The following is a 9,836-nucleotide window of genomic DNA, read 5'->3' as shown; positions in this document are numbered from 1 at the left end:
ACATGTGGATATCCAGTTCTCCCAGCACCATTTATTAAATAGGGAGTCTTTCCCCCTGTGTATGTTCTTGTTTGGTTTATCAAAGATTAGATGGCTATAAGATGTTAGTTTCATTTCCTGGTTTTCTATTTGATTCCAAGTATCTATGTCTCTATTTTTGTGCCAGTACCATGCTGTTTGGACCACTATGGCCTTGTAGTACAGCCAGCCTAAAGTATGGTAGGCTGATGCCCCAGATTTGTTTTCATTACTAAGAACTACCTTAGCTATACCATTTTTGTTTTTTTTCCTAGTTCAATACAAAATGAAGAATTATTTTTTCCAAGTCTTGAAAGTACGATGTTGGTATTTTAATAGGGATGGCATTGAATCTGTAGATTGCTTTGGGAAGTATATACATTTTAATAATGTTGATTCTTTTCAGCCATGAGCATGGTATGTTCTTCATTTGTTAATATCCTCCACTATTTCCTTTCTGAGGATTTCATAATTTTATTTATACAGGTCCTTCACCTCTATTGCCCCTACTTTCTATCAAAACTAGAATTGAATGCTTTACCCTTTCAGCTGTAGCATCTGGGATCATGGTACCTCAGTCAGAGCTTCTGATAGACCTGTGTGTGTAGCTCAGCTCAACATCCTTACTGAATCTTAAAGAGATGTAAAAAATAAGTATTGAGACATAAAATAAGTTCCTACTTTATGGATTTTCAAAATTTAGGTGATTACTATTTAACTTTCCATAATTACTGGCTTCAGTTCAATAAATTGCTTTCTAGAGAATGGAACATTGAAAAACAACAGAAATCTCTTAAATCACTAGAGTTGTAGACTGTTAGATACAATGTTAGGTTTCAGGTAGCTAAGACTGAATGTATTATAAGTAGTTACAACAGCTGCATCTAAATCATTGAGAAGCATAAAAAACTTCTGTATAACTCTATTTGGTCATTTAAATGCAAAACAGAATGCTTCTGCCATTATGTTTAATCAATTTTTGATTGTAGGTGAAAAAATTCACTGCCTTTGCTAAAAGTATTGACTAAGAATTACAACAGTTGGCTCTTTAATTCAAATACACTTCCAAAGAGACGAACTTTACTGGACTAGAATGTGGTTTTCAAACTTCCAACAGTCTAAAAAAGCTTGTTCCAAGCTATATATCTAGTGCTTCAGCCATCCTAATGTACTGAATGTAAATAACTGGAAATTGAACTAATTCTCATTCCCATCATTATCATCACCTAATACCATGCAACTGCCACCTTTCAGGGACTGTACAATTGCTTCAAATTTATTATTGTTTATGTTAGCAGTGACCTGACTACATAGGTGCTATTGTTCACATTTTAGAGAAGGAAAATAAGAAATTACCTATAAACATAAAAACAGAACTCAGAAAGGAATTTTTCTTTTCTTATTTATGACCTTAATAATCCAACACCATTATCCATACTCTTGGCTACACATAGTATTATATTGGAACAAAGTAAATGGATTGTATAAGTACGTGAGGAAAAAGAAAGGAATCTTGATTGTCGAGTCCTCTGTAATACTTTTAGCTTGGAAAATGACTTTATATGTAACCAGTATAATTAAGTGTTTTTAAAATTATCTTTTTAATTTTCCTATTTAGTGATGAGAAAATGAGATTTCAAGGTTTGGTACCTTTCCCAAGTCCCACCATCAAGTAAGGGCTAGATTTAGTTTTCAGTTGTTGATGTATTAGAGCTGAAATTCAGTGCACACTCTGCTACACCCTTGAATGGGGCTCAGAGTTGTCTGGGTCTGGGTATCTACCTGAGGTATCAGAGAACTGCTTTGCCTCTTGTGATAAGAAAGGTAAGTATGGCCAAAGATCACAGGCCAAAGATAAGTAGCTCTGTGCTTCTATATGTATACCCAGACGACTGCTTGGGTAGGTCTTCATCCTGGAAAAGGCTGACAGAAATAGTTATTGCTCTCATGCACTGAGAGACTAAATATGTCATTATTGTATTTTTCCCCAGCATCATGGTAAAATTAAAAATTTGCAGAGCCATATTCTAGGTCTCTCTCGCCTAAGGAATAGAGAGATGAATGGACCTACACTCATGAATTGAGTGATGAAGTGAGTTTAATTGAATTTAACTGAGTTAAATTTCCATGCGATATCTAGATCTTATATTGAGGTTTTATGTAAGACCACATACTACATAATATGGAAAATGTTTCTGTTTTTATTGTAAAATCCTTGTTGACAACAGAGTTTTCAAGGGCCGTTTATACAAAGGTGTAGGTAATGATATTAGCATTTATTACAGTAGCATGAATAAAATTATCTTTCTAAGAATGAACTAATATTCTTATATCAGATAATGATAATTAATAAGACATTTTCCTGTTTTCCTTGTGTTTTTAGCAAATTTATAACTAAATATTTTCTGGTAAACCACAGGTACTATTTTAGTCAGTATCACTTGGGTATCTGTCGTCTCCTTTTTCACACAGTTTTCATTTTCTGCTTTTATTTTATTTTATTTTATTTTCTCTATACATATACATGTGTTTTTTTGGTTTCCACTTTTTGTCTTCACAAAATTAAAAAGGCTTAAAATTTAATAAAAGTAACAATGTTTAAGATAAGGACTAGAAACAAAAGTCTCATAAAGAACAAAAGAAGATAAATACATTCGGAAAAGAAATCAGACGATTGCTGCAACAAAATATTGAGTAATAATAATAATGCAAAAAAAGTAACATTTGACTTATCAAAGAAAAGTATGTGTATCACAGAACCCTTTGACTCTGATGTTCAATATGGAGTCATCAGTTAACTTCTGTAGTTTTTCTTTTCAAAGTCTAAAAAAAAGACAACTAATATTTATAAATAAAAATAGAAGATAATTTCAAAATATAGATCATGCCAAATCTTATTGACAATAGAAAAAGAAGAAATACTTCAAAATCATTCTACTTCATCTGGATATAGCTGATATTAAAATTGGAAAAAATATATTATTATAAAGGGAATTACAAACATATTTCACATGTAAATGAGGATGCAATGTCATAAAAAACATATTAACAAGTTGAATTAAAAATTATTGTTCAATAGTCAAAATTAAATCCAACTTATGTGAGAATTACTATTTTCTTTCCATTTTTTTCTTTTCCCTTCTTTCCTTCCATTTTTCTATTTTTAATTGCATATAAAATTCCCTCATTCAAGTTTCCAAAGTAGTCAAATTAAATTTAATAAAGTCAGATAAAATATTTTCCATATTAAAGTTGAGCAAACTGAGATGTAGCGAAGATTTTCTACTTTATATACACCAATGCCCTCTCGGTTTTTAAAACATGGCAACGGTTGTCCAGCCTCAGAAATTCCACATATTGTGTGTCCCACACACACAATATGTTTTGCACAGTTGACTTTTTTCCAGGTCTTGATTTAATTTTTCTGTATTAGAGATTATTTTTTTAAACTATGCAATTGAAACAAGATACCAACATAGTATTGAGTACATGTATGTTTGCTTTTTCATTCTTGAGATACTTAGGGCACACTTCCCAGGTGAAAGACTCATCTGTAACTCAGACTTTACTTTATAAATGCAAACAATGCAACCTAATTGTATGTACGCTCATATTAATCTGAAATTTAAAAAAAGAAAAACAAGATAGCAAGCCCCTCCTCAAGCTATTCTTTATAACTGTACTTTGTTCTTCATTGTACCTCCCCTGAATTGCAACATATTGGTGAGTTTACTTACGTGCCCCTTACTTGTCTTTAAGCTTCACAAGGAAGGGACTAATTCTATATCATTCTCCCCTGAATTTCCAATACTCAGCCATTCCTGGCACATCATAGTTTAGTAAACATATAATAAGGGGCATGGATAAGTAAATTTAAACATATATGCACTCATACACAGTACATAATAGCTACAAGTTTTCTAAAGCCAAGTATTTTTTTCCTCATTCTATTGTAGAGCCTTATATAGTAACTGGTAACAAAAGCAATGAAAATAATAGATACTTGATAAGTATCCATTGAGTTGATGAAAAAATACCTCAGAAATTATTTTTAAAGCTACTTATAACCTATTATTTACTGGGTTCATATAACAATATAGTTGCAAAACATTTAGAATTCTAGTAACCATTTTTAAGTATAGAATTTGAGCTGGTTAAATCTAGGAATCACAAATGCAAAAACACATTGCAAAAGGTGAGTAAGTGTACCAAGCCTGGAAAAAAGTGCTGTCAACTCTGCAACCCTTCATATCATCTGCAAACGCTCACATGATTTGCCTTCAGTGTAGCCAACTTGGACGATGACAGGCAGTATATAGTATGTATAATTCTATTCTCATAAATATTCATTTAAATATGCAAAATATGGATTGAGTGGCTTCTGTGTGGCAGAATTTTCTCTGAGTGTTGGGAATGTATCAGTGAAACAAACACACACACAGACTTCTTTCCTCAAGAAGTTTACCTTATGTTCAAACAGGAAGGCAGGGAAAAGCCAGACAATAAATATTAACAAATGAGTAGATGATACAGGACGTTGAACTATATTAAGAGCTATGGTGGGGAAACAGATTTAGGTAAAGAAATTTGCGGACACTGGGTTGTGAGATAGAATAGTTTACATGGTTAAACAGGGTAGACTGATAGGGCTTCATGAAGGAGATAAAATTTTAGCAAGGATTTGAAGGAGAGGGGAAAATTGGCAAGAGAAACAATGCAAAGGCAGGGGGTGAGCATGCCAGGCACCTTTGAGAAGTAGGAAGTGCTGGCTCTTAGTAAAATGAGCGAGCAAGAGGAAGGCAATGGGGTGGGGACAGGTTATTTAGGAAAATGGTACAGACTTTGTCTTCTACTCTGAGTGAACCGGAAGTTACTGGGGGGTTGATTTAAGGTAACTTCTTGGAAAGGCTACTCTGTGGTGACTGTTTGGAGGTTACAGCTGTATGTCGGGTAAAAGATGATGCTGGTTTGATTCAACATGGTTATCTGTGAAGGTGATTAGAAGCGGTAGGAGTCTGGAATATATTTTAAATGTAGAACTAATAGGATTTCATGGCAACTTATCATATATGAGAGGAATCAATGAAAATTTTAAGTTTTAAGCTTGATCAATTCTAAGTCTGAATGTTTCATTCCATTTTTTGGTGACTATTCTACATAAGGATTACAATATTTTGTTCATTAGTAGTTCATCTTGAGGCAACAGTTGTACCCTGCAGCAATTTATAATCAGAACTTACTTTGGGGACTTAAAATACTGCTTTTATACTCCTTTTAATTTTACTTTTGCCTAATTCTACATTTTACAATTATAAGACAAAGTTATATTTTAAAATGTCAGTGAGCAATTAAAGATTACGTAATTATGTTTTCCTCCTCATCTGAAAATTGTCCTATTTTTCAACATGGGGAATGCCCTTTGAATTTTAGGTTTAAGAGCACAGGAGGTGACTATGTCTTGGTAAACCACATATGACATTTACGGAGTGCTTTATCATTTTTGACATGCTTTGACATGTTTTATTTTATTCCAGCCTCTCCAAAACCCTGAGAGACAGCAGGGAAGGAAATATGTGCAGGAGATTGAAGAGTTGAAGTGACTAGTGGCCCAGATGAGGCCTCCTTCTTGCCTACATCCAGCTCCTTCACTCCCGTGCTTTGATCCAGCTCCATCTGATGAGGAAGTGTGTGCAACTGCTTTCTCTGAGTTAAGTGGCTCTCAAAGGGGCCCAATCTATGACCCGTCCTCCTTGGCAATGCCCTGCATAACTGTGTTAACAAACCATCTTATTCCTTGACCTAATCACAGCACCAGAATCATTTAGTCATGTGAATCATTATGTTTTCAGAACTCCCACTCTATTTGTACTCTCATCCACGCCATCTTTCTCATCTTTCTCATTCAGGAAGGTCGGCAACAGCTTTCCCGGCCTCTCTAAGAAGTACTATCATTTTGTGTGTTACATTCAAAGAACCTAGAACATTAACGATGCCATCAGTAGATGCAAAAATGCGAGAAAAGATACCATTGTGAAACTCACAAGGGGTGGTAGACACGTATCTATTTTTCTTTGTCTTGTTGAATCCTGGAGCTATCAACAATACCTTGCCATAGTGTCAAAAGTCTTGTGGGGAATCTGGTAACCAGCATCCGGGCCGTGCCCCTCCAATTCAACGTCCCCATCTTTTAATCTTTCATCGAGCTTCTGCAAGCACCTGGCTCCCCAAATTCAGCTAGCTAACAAAATGGGAATAATAATATGACCAAAATGCTTTCTTTTCTTCAAATTGAACCATGCAAATAATTTATATCAATCTCCTTCTTAGACACAGAAACGCAGCCTTTTTGAAATGTAAAGATAACTTCGGCCTATTTGACAAGCCTGGGCAGTTATGGGGGTGGAGGTGGGAAGGAAAATAAAGTCATTTAAGAAAGTAAAAGACATTTAACTGCTATGGAAGAAGAAATTTTAATGGATGTAGAAAGGATCATTTGTAAGAAGTGCAGACAAATGCAAATGGTATTATTAATAAGTGATACCATTAAAGAGGCCGTTCTCTCTCACCAACTCACACCTATGAATCCTCTTGGGGTTCCCTGACTTCCTAGCTCTCTCTTCCCTGCAGGAGCGACGCCCCTTCTCCCAGTCAGTGTCGGAGGTTTAAGTGCGGTCGTCAGAGAGCAGCTTCTTATCTATCTGCTCCCCCAGCTTCTCTCCGAGTGACACACACCCACGCCTCCCCAGACAGCTCCGCTTCTTCCTTCCGCGACTCCGCGGAGGGAATCCGAGGAGCAGAAGAGGTAGCCCGAGGCTACCTTTGTCTGAACCCCCAAACCACGACGTTTCAAGACCCCAATTCGCCCGCTGAATCTGTGCCCCGGCCCTTCTGCCGCCCCCCGCCGCGAGCCGCAGGGGCAGGAGCCAGCCCGGCGCTGCGCTTAAAGCTGCGTCTGCCCGAGCGCGGCACGTGCTCCCGGCGCTGGCGCAAGAGAGCGAGCGCCACCGCCACGGGCCCCGCAGCCGTTCTGCCTGCTGTCACTGCGCCTCCATCGCTGCCACTAGCGCTCCAGCTGCAGCCGAGGCCGCTACGAGAGCGCAGGAAGCCCAAAGGGAGCGGCTGGCCAGGGGCGCAAGGCTCTGGGCGCGCACCTGGTAAGCACAGCGCGTTTTCATTCTGTGAGCTGTAGTTACCACGGATGTAGGATGCCGCTGGAGCCCCTCCCCCCAGCGCCGGGACCGGGAGCGAGCAGGCGAGGGGCGGGAGCTGGGGCTAAAGAGCCTCGGCGGGGCAGGTGGTGGGCAGGGGGGGCATTGGTGAAGCCAGGGCCTCTGTGAGGTCCTGCAAGTTTAGAAAAGTCGCCCTGCAAGGACGCGTGCTCTGTACAGCAGACATAAATTGGAGACAGGAGCCTGGGCTACCGAGGCTCTGCTCCAATGGGAGGGTTATGAAGATCATTTTGCTTTTATTTGCATAAGTGAGGGATTTAAGTGGGCTCGTTTCCATAGAAAACGAACTAAAAAAAAAAAACCAGAATGGGAGTGGGGGGAAAGATCTCAGCCAACGGATGTGTTTGCATCTCTCTCTCTTTTTCTCTCATACATGGGCATGGGAAGTGTGCAGGTAGAACGGGAGGGGGCTTCTGTATCCTCGAATCCATTAGCTGTTTAGAGAGCTAAGCAGACACTTGCTGGTGCTTCACACCAAAAAGAGACAGTGAAGCAAAGACCTGAATTGGTGGGTACCAGTGTTCCATTTCTAAAATGACAGTTGATTGACTACGGTCCTGGGAGAAAGAGGGTTTCTAGCACTGTGGGCCATTTTAAAATGGTACACATGAAACTCTGGACCTGTAAACTCAAGTTCATGCACACAGTGAAGCTGTGAAGACATCTTCCCTCTTGGTTCCTTTGTAGAACTTTGGGTGGGAGAGAGAGACAGAGAGAGAGAGAGAGAGAGAGCGCGCGAGCTATATATATGACTGATTAGGTTGACTGGGGTGGTGGAGGGAACAAGAACTTGGCAGTCAGAGTTGGTATTACTGTATTCATTCATAGCCACCCTGGATAGTCCCTGGGCTAGTTTCTAAGGAAATGTGTGACCTTGAACAAGTCCCTTAACCTTTGTGTGCTCAGTTTCTCCATCTGCAAATTGTAGAAGTTACTGTGCATGTGGGGGCACTAAGGACCCAGGCTGTAGTGTCTATGATTGTGTGGGTTTGAGGGTCTGCATACAAGGATGGGAAAACACATGGAAAATAGGAGTAAAGAAAGCTTCAAAACGTCTCTCTCAAAGTATCACCAACAGTTGCAAGATTGTGGTTGTGTTGTGGGAGTGATGGATGCTGAGAGGTCTGTGGAAATGAGTGTGTGTAATCAGACATGACGCTTACAACCAGGGCAGCCTGGCATTCTGAGAGCTTTGTGGAGAGGTTCAGATCCACAGAACTCAAGGTCAGACACCCTTTTAAGGATAGCAATTTCAGAAGGAGGTTAGAGGGCAAAGAAGTGTCAATCCAGTTTAAAGGTTAGGCAGGAAGAAGATTTAAGAGTGCGTGTGCATATGCCACAGACTAGACAGAGGGCCTGGGAGGGAGAAGATAACAGATTTCCTCCTGGGACAAGGATTTCTGTACTCCTAACAGGCACCGGCACTTACGTCGTCCTTGGTCCTTGACACTTCTGCTTGTCTGAAGAAGGCACAGGCACCCTTTCTCCCTGATACAGTCTCAGTCTTAGAATGTAGGGATTTCTATCCCAAGGGCAGAGATATGATGATGAACATGTGAAAACTGGAGTCCTGGGAGTGCCTCCAGTTCCCTCACCGCGTGAGCAGCTGGCTGCGGAGCTGGTCTATCCATCCAGATTCGCCCAGGAGTCTGTGTTCCTAAAGGAACTCACTGTGCCACTTGGTGGCACCAAAAAGTTGCACAAAGAACTCTGTTCTCTATAAATACAAACTACCACCCCTCCCTCCTCCGCTCTCTCCCCTTCCCCCCTTTCTCAGTAGCGGGGAGATAGCTGTGCACGCCGCCCTCAGCTCGGCTGTTCTGCGCGCGTTGAGCGCAGGGGATGAGCTTGAGATGATTTTGGGGGGGAAGTCCAGGACCAGAGAGGCCGGCTCTGCCCCCAACTTTCCGGGGCTAGGTAGACCGCATCTCACTGCCCGCTGCGTGGCCCACAGGGGGTAAGCTTGCTCAGTGTCTGTGTGCCCATGTGTCCCCTTGCCAGAGAAGGGGTTAGGAGCGATTAGCTTGCTGAGTAGCTCACAGTTTGGTTTGTGGGAGGGGGGCGCGGGTGGAGTGGGGGTAGCCAGAGCCGACGAGGTTCACATCTGCTCCATTTGCGAACCTCCTATGTTAAACCTGTTGGGGAGGTGATGGGAGAAAGGCAAGATCAATGGGTGAAGGGGGGAAGGTTTGGGAGGGTTGAGAAAGGGGTTGCGCGTGCCTTCGGATCCGAGTTTCCACTCGCTAAGGCCAGGTGCCGGTAGTTCCGAAGGCGGAGCGGCTCCCCAGACCAGCCGAAGGCTCAGAATTGTGAGAAGCAAAGGTGGAGAAGGAATGAGGAAGGAGAATCGCTTCCCCATACACGGGTTAGCGGCCGCACCGTGGCGCCTGCTGCAGGAAAAGGGGGGACAGCGGGTGGTGCTGAAAGCACATCTTTTTCACTCAGGCTGGAGCGCCTCGCTCTGAACACCAGTCTGAGCCCTCCTGCCCTTCCCTCTCCCTTGGATTTATGTTTCTCTTCCTACACAAAGCCAGGCAGCAGCACCAGCGGCCCCGAAGAGGGTGCCCAGGCTACAGCGACCTGGGGACA

At 41.2% G+C, this 9,836-nt stretch overlaps 1 protein-coding gene across 3 annotated transcripts in view; it reads left to right on the top strand.

Moving 5' to 3' along the window:
* Window positions 1-6,832: 6,832 nt before the first annotated feature.
* GRM5 (glutamate metabotropic receptor 5) overlaps window positions 6,833-9,836 on the top strand; it is a 521,853-nt gene continuing 518,849 nt past the window's right edge. For 2 of the 3 annotated variants that reach the window (XM_053561783.1, XM_053561779.1), the window contains exon 1: window positions 6,833-7,172. The gene's annotated coding sequence lies outside the window, so the exon portion shown is untranslated. Of the gene's footprint in view, window positions 7,173-9,070; window positions 9,205-9,836 lie in introns of those variants that run through there. The other variant, XM_053561781.1, reaches the window with a different exon arrangement.

This window comes from Nycticebus coucang, chromosome 14, assembly GCF_027406575.1.
Source record: "Nycticebus coucang isolate mNycCou1 chromosome 14, mNycCou1.pri, whole genome shotgun sequence".
Classification (NCBI taxonomy): Eukaryota; Metazoa; Chordata; class Mammalia; order Primates; family Lorisidae; genus Nycticebus; species Nycticebus coucang.
This window is presented reverse-complemented; position numbering and strand designations above follow the sequence as displayed.